Source organism: Cinclus cinclus, chromosome 13 (assembly GCF_963662255.1).
Source record: "Cinclus cinclus chromosome 13, bCinCin1.1, whole genome shotgun sequence".
Taxonomy (NCBI): Eukaryota; Metazoa; Chordata; class Aves; order Passeriformes; family Cinclidae; genus Cinclus; species Cinclus cinclus.
The window spans coordinates 13861989-13872467 of NC_085058.1; positions in this window are offsets into that span (position 1 = coordinate 13861989).

The following is a 10479-nucleotide window of genomic DNA, read 5'->3' on the forward strand; positions in this document are numbered from 1 at the left end:
TCTGTGTGGGCCCCGTTACAGCTCTTAAGTCCAAAATTTAGCAAAGAACAGAAGGAGTTAAAAAGAAAATCCTACTGAACCTTGAAACCAATCCAGCAGATGCTAGAGGGCTGGCTGCCAATCAGGATGGATTTGAAGACAGAGAAATATCAAGGACAGAGAACATCCTCTTCAGTGATGTGCTCCCAGTAAAGCCTAGGAGTGCATTTCCATTCACCATCCCGAAATGACGGGGCAGAGGTGAAGAGCAAAAGCTTCACATTTATGTGGATAACAGGAACAGCTTGAACAAGCACAGCTAACACTAGCAAACATCCTGGGGAGAATATAAACCCCTGCACTTTCAGAATTGAAACCAACATTTAGCTACTATGGATTAGGGAAGGATGTTGATGATTTTTCATCTGTCTATTGTGAATATCCTTGTCGGTGTCTCTGCTGTTGGCTACTAGGAAAGACAGAGCACAGGATGATACAGTCTGCCAATTGCTATGTTTGGTCGCTCTGTCTTTGTTATTCTTACTGATGGGAAATGGAGACTTCTGTAATTCCTATAAAGGTATGTTATCTTCCCCCATTCACTCCTACCCTCAGATGGCCCCTGGAACTGGCCTTTCCTCCATCAAGTGCAGAATATCCACCCAAATGGCAAAGCACTGAAGTCAACATTGCAAGGTTTGTTATTACTCATTCTAAAAGGCACCTTCTAGTCAAAAACCTCAGGACTCCTGAGTACCACTCCAGAATCCAGGGCTGTTTCACCTCCTGCCCTGACATCACACATCAGCATTTGCTATCAGTATCAGAAGCCAGAGTACTTCAGTTTTCATAACAAATTGTTACCCAAAAAAGTCTCCATATGAACTTGGTTGTTTATTTAAACAACATCTTTCTATTGTGCGTGATCAGGAGCTGAGCAGCAGCAATGTGAATGTATTTCTGTGACTGTAAACACAACTCTCAGAAAGCAGCGGCTACAGGGATTTTCCAACACCTCAGCTGCATGCATGTTTGCTTTTAAAGCTCCTGTATTATGCATAGCAGCACAACTCTTCTGCCAGCTGACAAAAGACAAAACATGTTTCACTGTTCTGTGCTCAGCTCCAAGAAGTAATGCAAAAGGCTGGAGGAGGGTGCTTGTATCCTTTTTCTCTCAGCAGTGTGTGCTTGGAGGCACAGCCTGCCCTTGTATTTCTCTGACATGTCACTATTAATGATGCTCCCACGCTAGGTCCAAACTCTGCTAGTTACCACCAAGGCTACCAAGTCCCCAGAACAAACTTTACATGTGGAGCTCAGAGACACTCCCAAATGCCAGGGGACTAGCACTGCAAGTCAATTTTCTGCATGTTATAAATCTGCCACTTGGGACAGGAGTGAAAATATGTCTTTTTGTCACCTGCAGGCTGAATACCAGCAAAAGCAACTATCTCCTCCTATTTGTAAATTCACAGCTTCTTGAAAACCCCTCACCTGGATATACATTTTCACAGCCTGATACACACCTTGTGCTGGCCTGCCAGCAGCCTGCCTTCTCCCCACTCACACTCCTGCTAAAACACCCAAGTAGCCAGTTTGTACTAAGGTACTTTTGAAAAGTGTCAACCCATTCTATTCCTCACTTTTCTGTCTTTACTCTCTCATCCCAGTGAGGATATCCTAGGTACAGTTTCTTGAAAATTTTTGCTTCGTACCAAGCCATTCTTAGCATCATCATAGGTTTTAACTTCAATTAGGGTTTCTAAACACTATTAATCTGGTAAAATTCAGGTGTAGCCTGATTTACAAGGCTGTTGAGTGATGACAAGCTCAGTAATTTCAGTGGAAACCCTGCTACATACCCCTAATCTCAGTTTGCTTCTACTTAGCACCAACAAGGACCCTTGTTTTGGGGTCCCTAATCCATATACAGTAAGCAGTAAGGCAAGGCACTGAAGCACAGACCCAAAGCAGGAGAGCTCAGCTAAGCCAGGTTAGCTCAGTCCTGCCCCTGTGCACCCAGATCCAAGCCTGGCAGGTGACAGTCAGCTATATAAAGCAGTGAGAGGTCAGGGAGGTGACAGAGGTTTTGAGACAAGGGTGACCAGGATAGAGCTGAACCTGCTCAGGTGGGAATTCAGCTAGTTCGTTCAACTGAAACTCAGCTATGGGAGGTGGAAATTGAAAAAGTAGGTTGCAAACTCAGATAGGGGCCTTGAGGAAAAGAAAGCTAGCTAGGAGCTGGAATAATTTCCTCTTCACCCCTTGGCTGTTCATGAACAGCTTTTTTGGTGTGAGAGCATTTTAGATGTGAAAGGTATCTTTGGGCTTCTGCCTGAGCATGGAAATTGGTGCTCCCTTGTGCCAGAGCATCCACTGCTGCTAGTGGAGCATCAACAGATTTGGGCTATGAAGAACAGGATGCACTACCCCATAAGGATAATATATAAGGGCCTTGGAATCTTGTTTCCTGGTTCAGGGCTGTAAAAACCTGGTGCCAAAATTTTTAGTGGCACATTAAGCTCCTCTGTCTCTTGTCAAGCCTCCTAACAGCCTGCGACAAAGACAGGTGCTTCTTGGCAGGCCAGCCCAGGAGCTGCCACATCCCGGGTGCCAAGCACTTGGCCATGCACCATCTCAGCCATTATGTCCACGTTCATTCAGTATCTCTCAAAGCAGGACCAGAATAGACCTAGACGTGGCACATAAATGCAGAGCTCTAAAATCAGCACAGGAAGGCCTTTTAAAGAGGGTACAGGGTCACGAATCAGTCAAAAGCAGCAAAGAGAATGGAAGCACCCAGAGCAAGAGCAGCAGCACAGGGTCTCCTCAGATGGCCTCAATTCCACCAAGGTCCTCGTGCCTTACCCTCACTGCCAGCAGCCATACACACCCTCCAAACCCCCCCCTCAAGCTGACTTTGATCCCAGACACATGGAGCTCCCCAGACAAAGGGATGGGATCTGGCTTATTTATCTTCACCAAGACCATCTCTCACCAAAGGAGCCACTTAACATTTCATCCTTAATTATTTTGTTATATTAACACTGGAAGGGTCGCTTTGACTCAGCTTCCCGAGATCTGACATTTGCTGTTCTAATAGCACAATTATATCCCAGCATGGACTTGCAGAGCATCATATTGCACAGCCAGTCGATGGGGGCTGGCTCTCCTTGCACGCAGATGAGCTCCAGACTTACCACAAATCGATGTCTTCTTGCCCTGCACCAGGAGCAATGAACTGAGCTCTCATCTTACCACTAACCCACTGGCTCAGCCTCTGGAGGAGAAGTCCAAGAATATTATAATTGCAACCTCCATCCCCAGTGGAGCTTTCTGCCGCACAAAGGGAATATACTGTTCTATTTTCTGGTGTCTTTAGGAGCCAAGCCTCCATGAAACTTCTCCCCTGTGGTTCTCCAGCCCAGGGGAACTTGCAGACTCTTTCATGCATCTTGCTTCCTAGCAGAAAAGCCAGAATTCACTTCCCATCCTCACCACCTCCCAAGTCAGCAGTGGGGTGGGGTGGTCCCCTCATCTCCTGACTACCCTATAAATTTGCCATCCACATGAATTCATCAAATTAGTACCGCTTTCCAGTTGAACTGGTTGCTTTCCTGTGACTCCTTCAGTCCAAACCCTGCCCTGCCAAATGGTCTAAGGGCAGCACACACTGGGGCAGATAAACCCCAGCACAGGATTCAAGAGACAGTCCCAACCTCTACTTCCCTCGGCAGCTGCAGGGTAGCAAGGTGTCCTGCACGAGTCTGAATCATGGCCACTGGCAGCCAGACCAGTCTTTCTCTCTTATTTCCTCCTCCATTTCCTTCCCTGTTCTTTGTGCCACTGACATTTGCTCTCCTCATTTCCCAGTATCCACAGCAGGTGCAGCTAACACACAGATGTGACGGCTGGAGTCATCATTTCCCTTCTCCCTTTGAATTGCCAGCCAAGAGGGAAACAGCATTCTTGTTTTGTTCCCCCCATGGTGACTAACGGGCCACCCTGGAACGCCACTACGGCAACGGCAGACAGCAAGTGATCCCTGCATAAATTCCCTCAGAAAGAGCCAGCTACTTCAGCACAGCAGAGCATTAATACAGAGCCAGTGATATGCTGTTTTACTATTAACTTCAGCTCATAAATCATTCAGCCTGTCTCCCCAACACCAGATACTATAAAACAAGGCAGGCAACACTTGCCTCACATGAAATGCAACCCATCCAGACGGAATTCAGTTTTTGTTTTCTCCCACACTCATAAATCCATTTCTCCGCCAAAACATTAAGAAATTTCTGATGAAGGAATGGGGACCTCGAGCCCCATCTGGCTTCTACTGCATACAGGCACTGGAGCTGGCACTCGGGGAAACAATGCCTGTTTCTGCACACCTTTTTTCCTCCTCCTCCCTCCAGCCTTCTGCTGCTCATTAAAAAGAAAACTAAAACACGCACTTTGGAGCCCTGCCCGCGCAATTCTCCTGCTCTTCTCCACCTTTCATTGAAGAGAAAAGTCCTCCTGCCCAGTCTGACACAGGCTGTCTCCTCCACACTGTCTCCTGGGCTGCGCAGGAGCAGGGTGGGCTCACCTGGGGCAGGTGGGAGGTGGGTGCTGGCTCCCTGCCTCGCCGGTATGGTTTTTATTGACCCCTTCAGAGCCGAAGGGAACAAACACCGGCATGCCGGGAGCTCACGGTGCCTGTGCACCCGCTCTCGCTGCTGCTGTGCACGGGAGCGATGCACACTCTGCTCCCTCCCGAGCATCCCACTGCCAACCTCCTCCGACGGTCACCGGGGGTCGCTGGGAATAGCACTGGAAGAAGTTGCTGTTTTCTGGCTCTTATCTTGTGTGAATGAGCCCTGAAAAACCGCGCTTTACAAACCCAGCTCATTAACAGAGGCAGGCTCTGCTGTAAAAGGACTCTGCACAACACTTCAGCTTCCCAACACCTCAGAATTCAGCTGTTTTAAAAGGATCTGAGTGCATAAATTAATAGGGAACTTGTGGATGAAAGCAGTGGACCCTCACGGCTGTGCCAGAGCTCAAGTCGAATAGGGTTTGCCATTGATTTTTCTTGCACAGTAACATTAGGCTGATTATTTGCATGTTTCAGTTATGCAATCCAGATTAAGGTACCTCTACGATCTGGGAAAGTGCAAACAATCATTCTAAAACTGTGAAAAAAATTACTTGAATTATTACTGCATCACATACTCTTGGTTATTCTTTGCCAACTCTTGGCCCATACAGGCACACACAAATATTGTCCTCCCAACACAATATTAGAGCACATTTTACTGGAATTTTTTGTATTAAGGAGACACCATTAAAAACACTGACAGACGGACACAAAAAAAGTCTAATTGAATTAAATGTGAGCCATTTATACCATCTGTGGGCAACCTGGATTTTTGCACAGCAAACCTATAACAATCTCACTGCCACCCCAGACCTGACCGCTCCCTTGCCCTGGTGGGTGCAGCTTCCCTGATCCCCATCCCTTCAGACTGTGTTTGGGTTTGGGGTCCGTGGGGCTCAGCCCAACGATCACCCACTTGCTCCTCTCGGGCAGATCCAGATGTGCGGGACTGAAGTGGAGCTGCCAAAGTCCCAGACGGAGTTTCACGATTTTGGAGAACCCTCTTTCCTAGAGAGCTTAACAAGGAGGCAGGACCCCGGGACACCGGTGGGGACCACAGGGGCTGAGGGGTCTCTTACCTGCACTTATTCCTCCTTCTCCCAGCCCGGCGGGGGAAGCCGGTGCTGAACCTGCTCCCCGGCACCCCCGGGTGCCCAGCGCATCCCCGGGGCTGGAGAGCGAGGGGGGCTTCTCCTCGGCACCCCTCTCCTCCAGCTCCCCCCTCTCCTCCAGCCCACCCCTCCGCACCCCCTCCCGCACCTGGGGCTCACCTGCGGGCTCCGCCTGCCTCTGGCGCGGGGAGCGCGGCCGTCACGGCTCGATCTGCCGCTGCAGCAGCCGCTTCCCGGCCAGGAGGAAGAGGAGGAGGAAGAGCCCGAGCCTGAAGCCCCAGCAGGATGCCATAGCGCCGGGCTGCGCTGACAAAGGCGGCAGCAGGTTGGCATGGGAGGAGGGAGAGAGGGGAGGAGAGAGGGAAGAGAAGGAGGGGAGACGAGAGGGAGGGGGCTACACAAGCCGAGCCTCCCCGCACCGCCCCCGGTCCCGCAGCGGCGGCAGGGCAGCCCCGGCCGGCCCCGGGCGCTGCGGCAGCGCCGGACCCGACCCCGACTCCGGCTCCGCAGGGATGGGGAGCGGCGGGAGCCGGGGGACCGAGACTCCGCTCCCCTAAACCATTATCCCTATTATTTTTATTATTAGTGTGAGTGCCGGCGCTCCTCGGGGCGGGGGACAGCGCTCGGCTCCCCCCGCACCGCCAGCCCCGCTGTCCGGGCAGGGGACAGCGCCTGGTGCAAAGGCGGGCAGGAAAGGAGGCGCCCGGCGGGAAAGGAGCCCCAGGCTTCCCAGTCGGGGACGTGGGGAGCAGCAGTCTGAGGAGGAGCGGCTGATGGAGCTGGGGCTGTTCAGCCTGCAGAAAAGGCGAGGCAAGGGTGACTTTATCGCTCTTCACAACTCCCTGAAAGGAGCTGGTAGCCAGGTAGGGTCGGTCTCTTCTCTCGGGTAACAAGCGATAAGGCAAGAGGAAACGGCCCCAAGTTGCACCAGGGGAGGTTGAGGTTGGAATTAGGAAATAATTCTTCACTGAGAGGTGAAGGCTGGAACAGACTGCACAGGGAAGTGGTGGAGTCACCATCCCTGGAGGTACTTGAAAGACGTGTAGATGTGGCACTTAGGAGCACGGTTTCGAGGTGGACTTGGCTGGGATGAGTTAACAGCTGGACTTGATCTTAGAGGTCTTTCCCAACCTAAACAATTCTATGATTCTATGACATGCAGTGCCCACCCTCCACACCAGTGCCCTCCCAGTATGTCCACCTTCCCCGAGGCACCAATGCCACCAATGCATATCCCTGTTCTGCATAGCTGCCCACACCCCCCTCAGGCAGGTGGTCCTTGCAGGGCTGGGCTCTGGTGGTGTGGGAAGGGGCTGCACGGTGTGGGATCCCCACCCAGGTGTGCCGTGGCGCACGTGTAGCACCAGCACACGCACGCTCTCCGTCTGGGCAGGCAAGGTCTTACCTCAATCAGAGCACTGCCTCTTCCCCTGCTGCTGGCTGGCTCGCCACACCACACACAAATACTGCAGAGAGTTTTTAATAGAGGTGTTGCTGGGTGAAATAAAGCAGGAAGATGTCAAAGGCTCGACTTCTCTCACTAGCACTGTTTGGGGAGTGGACTATCGGCTTTCCTTTCCTAGATGAACTAATTTGAAGGGTTTGTATGCACAAGCACACCACAGCCATCAGACCACTATGGACAAACTGGCCTAAAACTACGTGGTTTACTTACTCTGACAACCTTGGGATCAGAGCTCTCTGCTTTGCTGAGAGAAACAAGGGGTCAGGAGGAGGTTTTTGTTTGAAACCCACTGGTGTGCAAGTTCTTCCACTGACTTTGAAGAATATTGTGTGTGATTCAGTGTATACATAGCATCAGTAAGGACACTTAACACACACAACAGCTAATACAAGAGGAGAAGGTAAACATACATCCTTGCAAATGAAAGAAAACATGTTTATACTACATTATTCTTACCACTACTTAACAGCATTAAAAGAGTGTCCTTGGGCCCCATTTTCCATGCTTTTGTCAGATTTTTTTTTTTAGTATATAAGTATGCATTTACTTACAAATTTCATGGCTGGATGATTTCAGCCCTACACCTCTTCCTAGAGCATGTGCCTTCAAATCTTCAGAATAATCAGAAGGGCTCTCTGTACCCTTCAGAACTGCACACACCACAGAGAATAAACAGAAAACATTTCTTACCCCTAGTTCAGGTCTAGCTGATCTTTCTTAGTTTTGCCCAGGTTCTGAGAGGTTTCCAGAGCTGTCTCCCATAGCTGCCACCAGAGAAAAATTTGGCGACTTTGTCTTTTGCCTTTCTTGCTTCCACCTCAGCGTGCAGAAATTACATTTAATTGATGGCAAGGGTTTCATTATCTTTTTGTGGGCTGTGACTAGCAGCATATAATTAGGAATTACCTGCAAAAATTGGTTTGAAACAGTTAAACACGGTGCAGACTCACAAACACAAGATGATGATTTTACACTGGCTGGTGTGTCCTAAGGGCAGCTGGGCTGGCTCCCCTTGGGCCCAGGGAAATCCTCTCTGAGCAGCTGGGGTGCTGCAGGTCTGCAGGGGCACCTGCCCCCTCCCTTTTCCTTTGTTTTCCAGTCTGGACTCCAGTTCTTCTCTTTCTCCAAGCCAGATTTGACAGCAGCTTCAGTGGGAATTTCATCCAAGAGGAGAGCACTGGATCAGCTCTCCCTGTCCCCATTCTCCATCTAATTTAAGCACCAACAACTCCTGTCTCCCCTCTCCACCTTTCCTTGACATTTCTGCTTTATTCTTCACTCTTCTTTTCCCTTTTATCTTCTCTTTCCTTCAGCAGCTGACACATTTACCTTGTCTGGCTCCCCCATGGCTTCCATCTCCCCTCCAGGCCTCCCATCTTCCTTTCCCTCTGCTTCAGCAACCCCTTCCAAACTAAACAGGTCACCCACAGGATGCCTCCTCAAGCCAGGAGTGTCCAGGACTGAGCGCACACACCTTTCCCAGTGCTGCAGAAATAGTGCCCAATTCCTCACAATCTCTTCCCTATGTAGCACAGCCCTAATATAAAGATATTTCAACCCAATTTGGTTGTCAGGGCCAGAGCATATCCCTCATTCATACAAGATGCCAATTCCAGCAACAAAAAAATGAACACTTTGCCACTGTCCTCTCTCACAGAAGCAATGGTGCTGTTTATTTGTGCACAGGAATAGCTCCACAGGGCTGGAAACACTGAAGCTGATGGATGCAGAATGGGAAACTGATGTTGAGGGTAAGGTCTAGGAAAGAAAACCTGATTTTCGTCACTGCAACACTCACTAGATATTTCTCTGAAACTTCTTGGCTCCCTCTCCGTGTGAACAACTCCCTGTGGAGGGGCAGGTTTCTTCCACTCATGTCTTACCCAGAGTCTTCTGCAAAAATTCCTCTCTTTTGCAACCCCTCTAGAGCAGTGTGCATCCAAGGAGCCAGCATAAGCATCAGCAAGCCTGGGCTCAGGGCTCTCACTTTGCCTTTTCTCATGCCAGTGGCTGCAGCACCACACAGCTGCTGTATGCTCCTCCTTGCAGAGACCCACACAAACCTTTATAACTTCAAACCAAGCTGCTTGTCCCAGTGACAGCAAAAGGACTGCCTCAAGGGCTCATTTAAAAGCACTAACAAGTCTTCATGCAGCAAGTATTTTTTTCACCTCCTTTATTGTGTCCTCTGGGCAAATTTGTGCCTTTTGAAAAGCAAGACCAAAAACCTGTCAGTCAGCTTGGTGTGTTACCTGCTTTCAGGAACTCCCAAACCATTTCCTGGCGAATCTCTTTTACCAAGAGGCAAAGGAAAAAAAAATCATTTTAAATGGAACACAGCTTTACCTAGCACATTCTTCAGCACAGACATTTCTTAAACAGCTATCAGCATTCTAATGGTATTAATGGTATTAAACTTTAATGGTATTAAATGGTATTCTAATGGTAGAAAAAAACAGTCCTTTGCCAATATTACCTTTAGTGCAGAGACTGGTTTATATTTTTCAGTGCTCCAGTAGCAAGTCCTTAATCTCTTCTGGGTTTGCTTGTAAGAGAAAAAGAATATCTAAAGCCCAAAGCATAGTCTGTGCTGGGAGTACAGTTACTTACACTCCAAACAGACAAGTCTCTTTGAGCCTGCTGTGCTCCCTGAAGTCTTTAGCCAGGATTTGGGAGAGCAAGGAAACCCAGGGCACTGCTTTCCTCCCCACTGTCACAGTCTGGGTGAAACATTGAATCCTCTCCTAGCTTAAAGACAAATACTAAAACTTTCTGCATCGTTAAATAGCACTTAGCAATACGGAGCCTGCAGATTGCTATTTTTATCAAGTACTCCGTATTTGCACTTCCTCTGAAATCTCAGCAGGGTCTCAATATTGCTGAAGCTGACTCCTGCAGCCAGCATGCACACAGGCTGTGCCTGGAAAGATGCATCTTGGAGTTGGCAGCAGTTATCAGTGAGTGATTGATAATGGGAAAACTTCTTGTTCAGCTAAACGGGCTTTGGCACAGGATCACTTGAAATATAACAACAACCATAAAAAAAAAAAAAAATCAGCCTGTTGAAGAGCATCCACCCATACCAGATGTGCTGACTGGAGAATATGCCAAATTCTTAAAAGCAGTATAACTTGACAGCAGTTCTAGGCAGAAGTAATATTTTTTTTCCCAAAAAGTATTTACAAACAAAAAGATCAATAACTGCAGAGTAGGATGGATAAGATATTTTTGTGAATATTGGTCTAAATTTTTAAATTAGTTTCCCCTCTGCTAAATTGAATTTC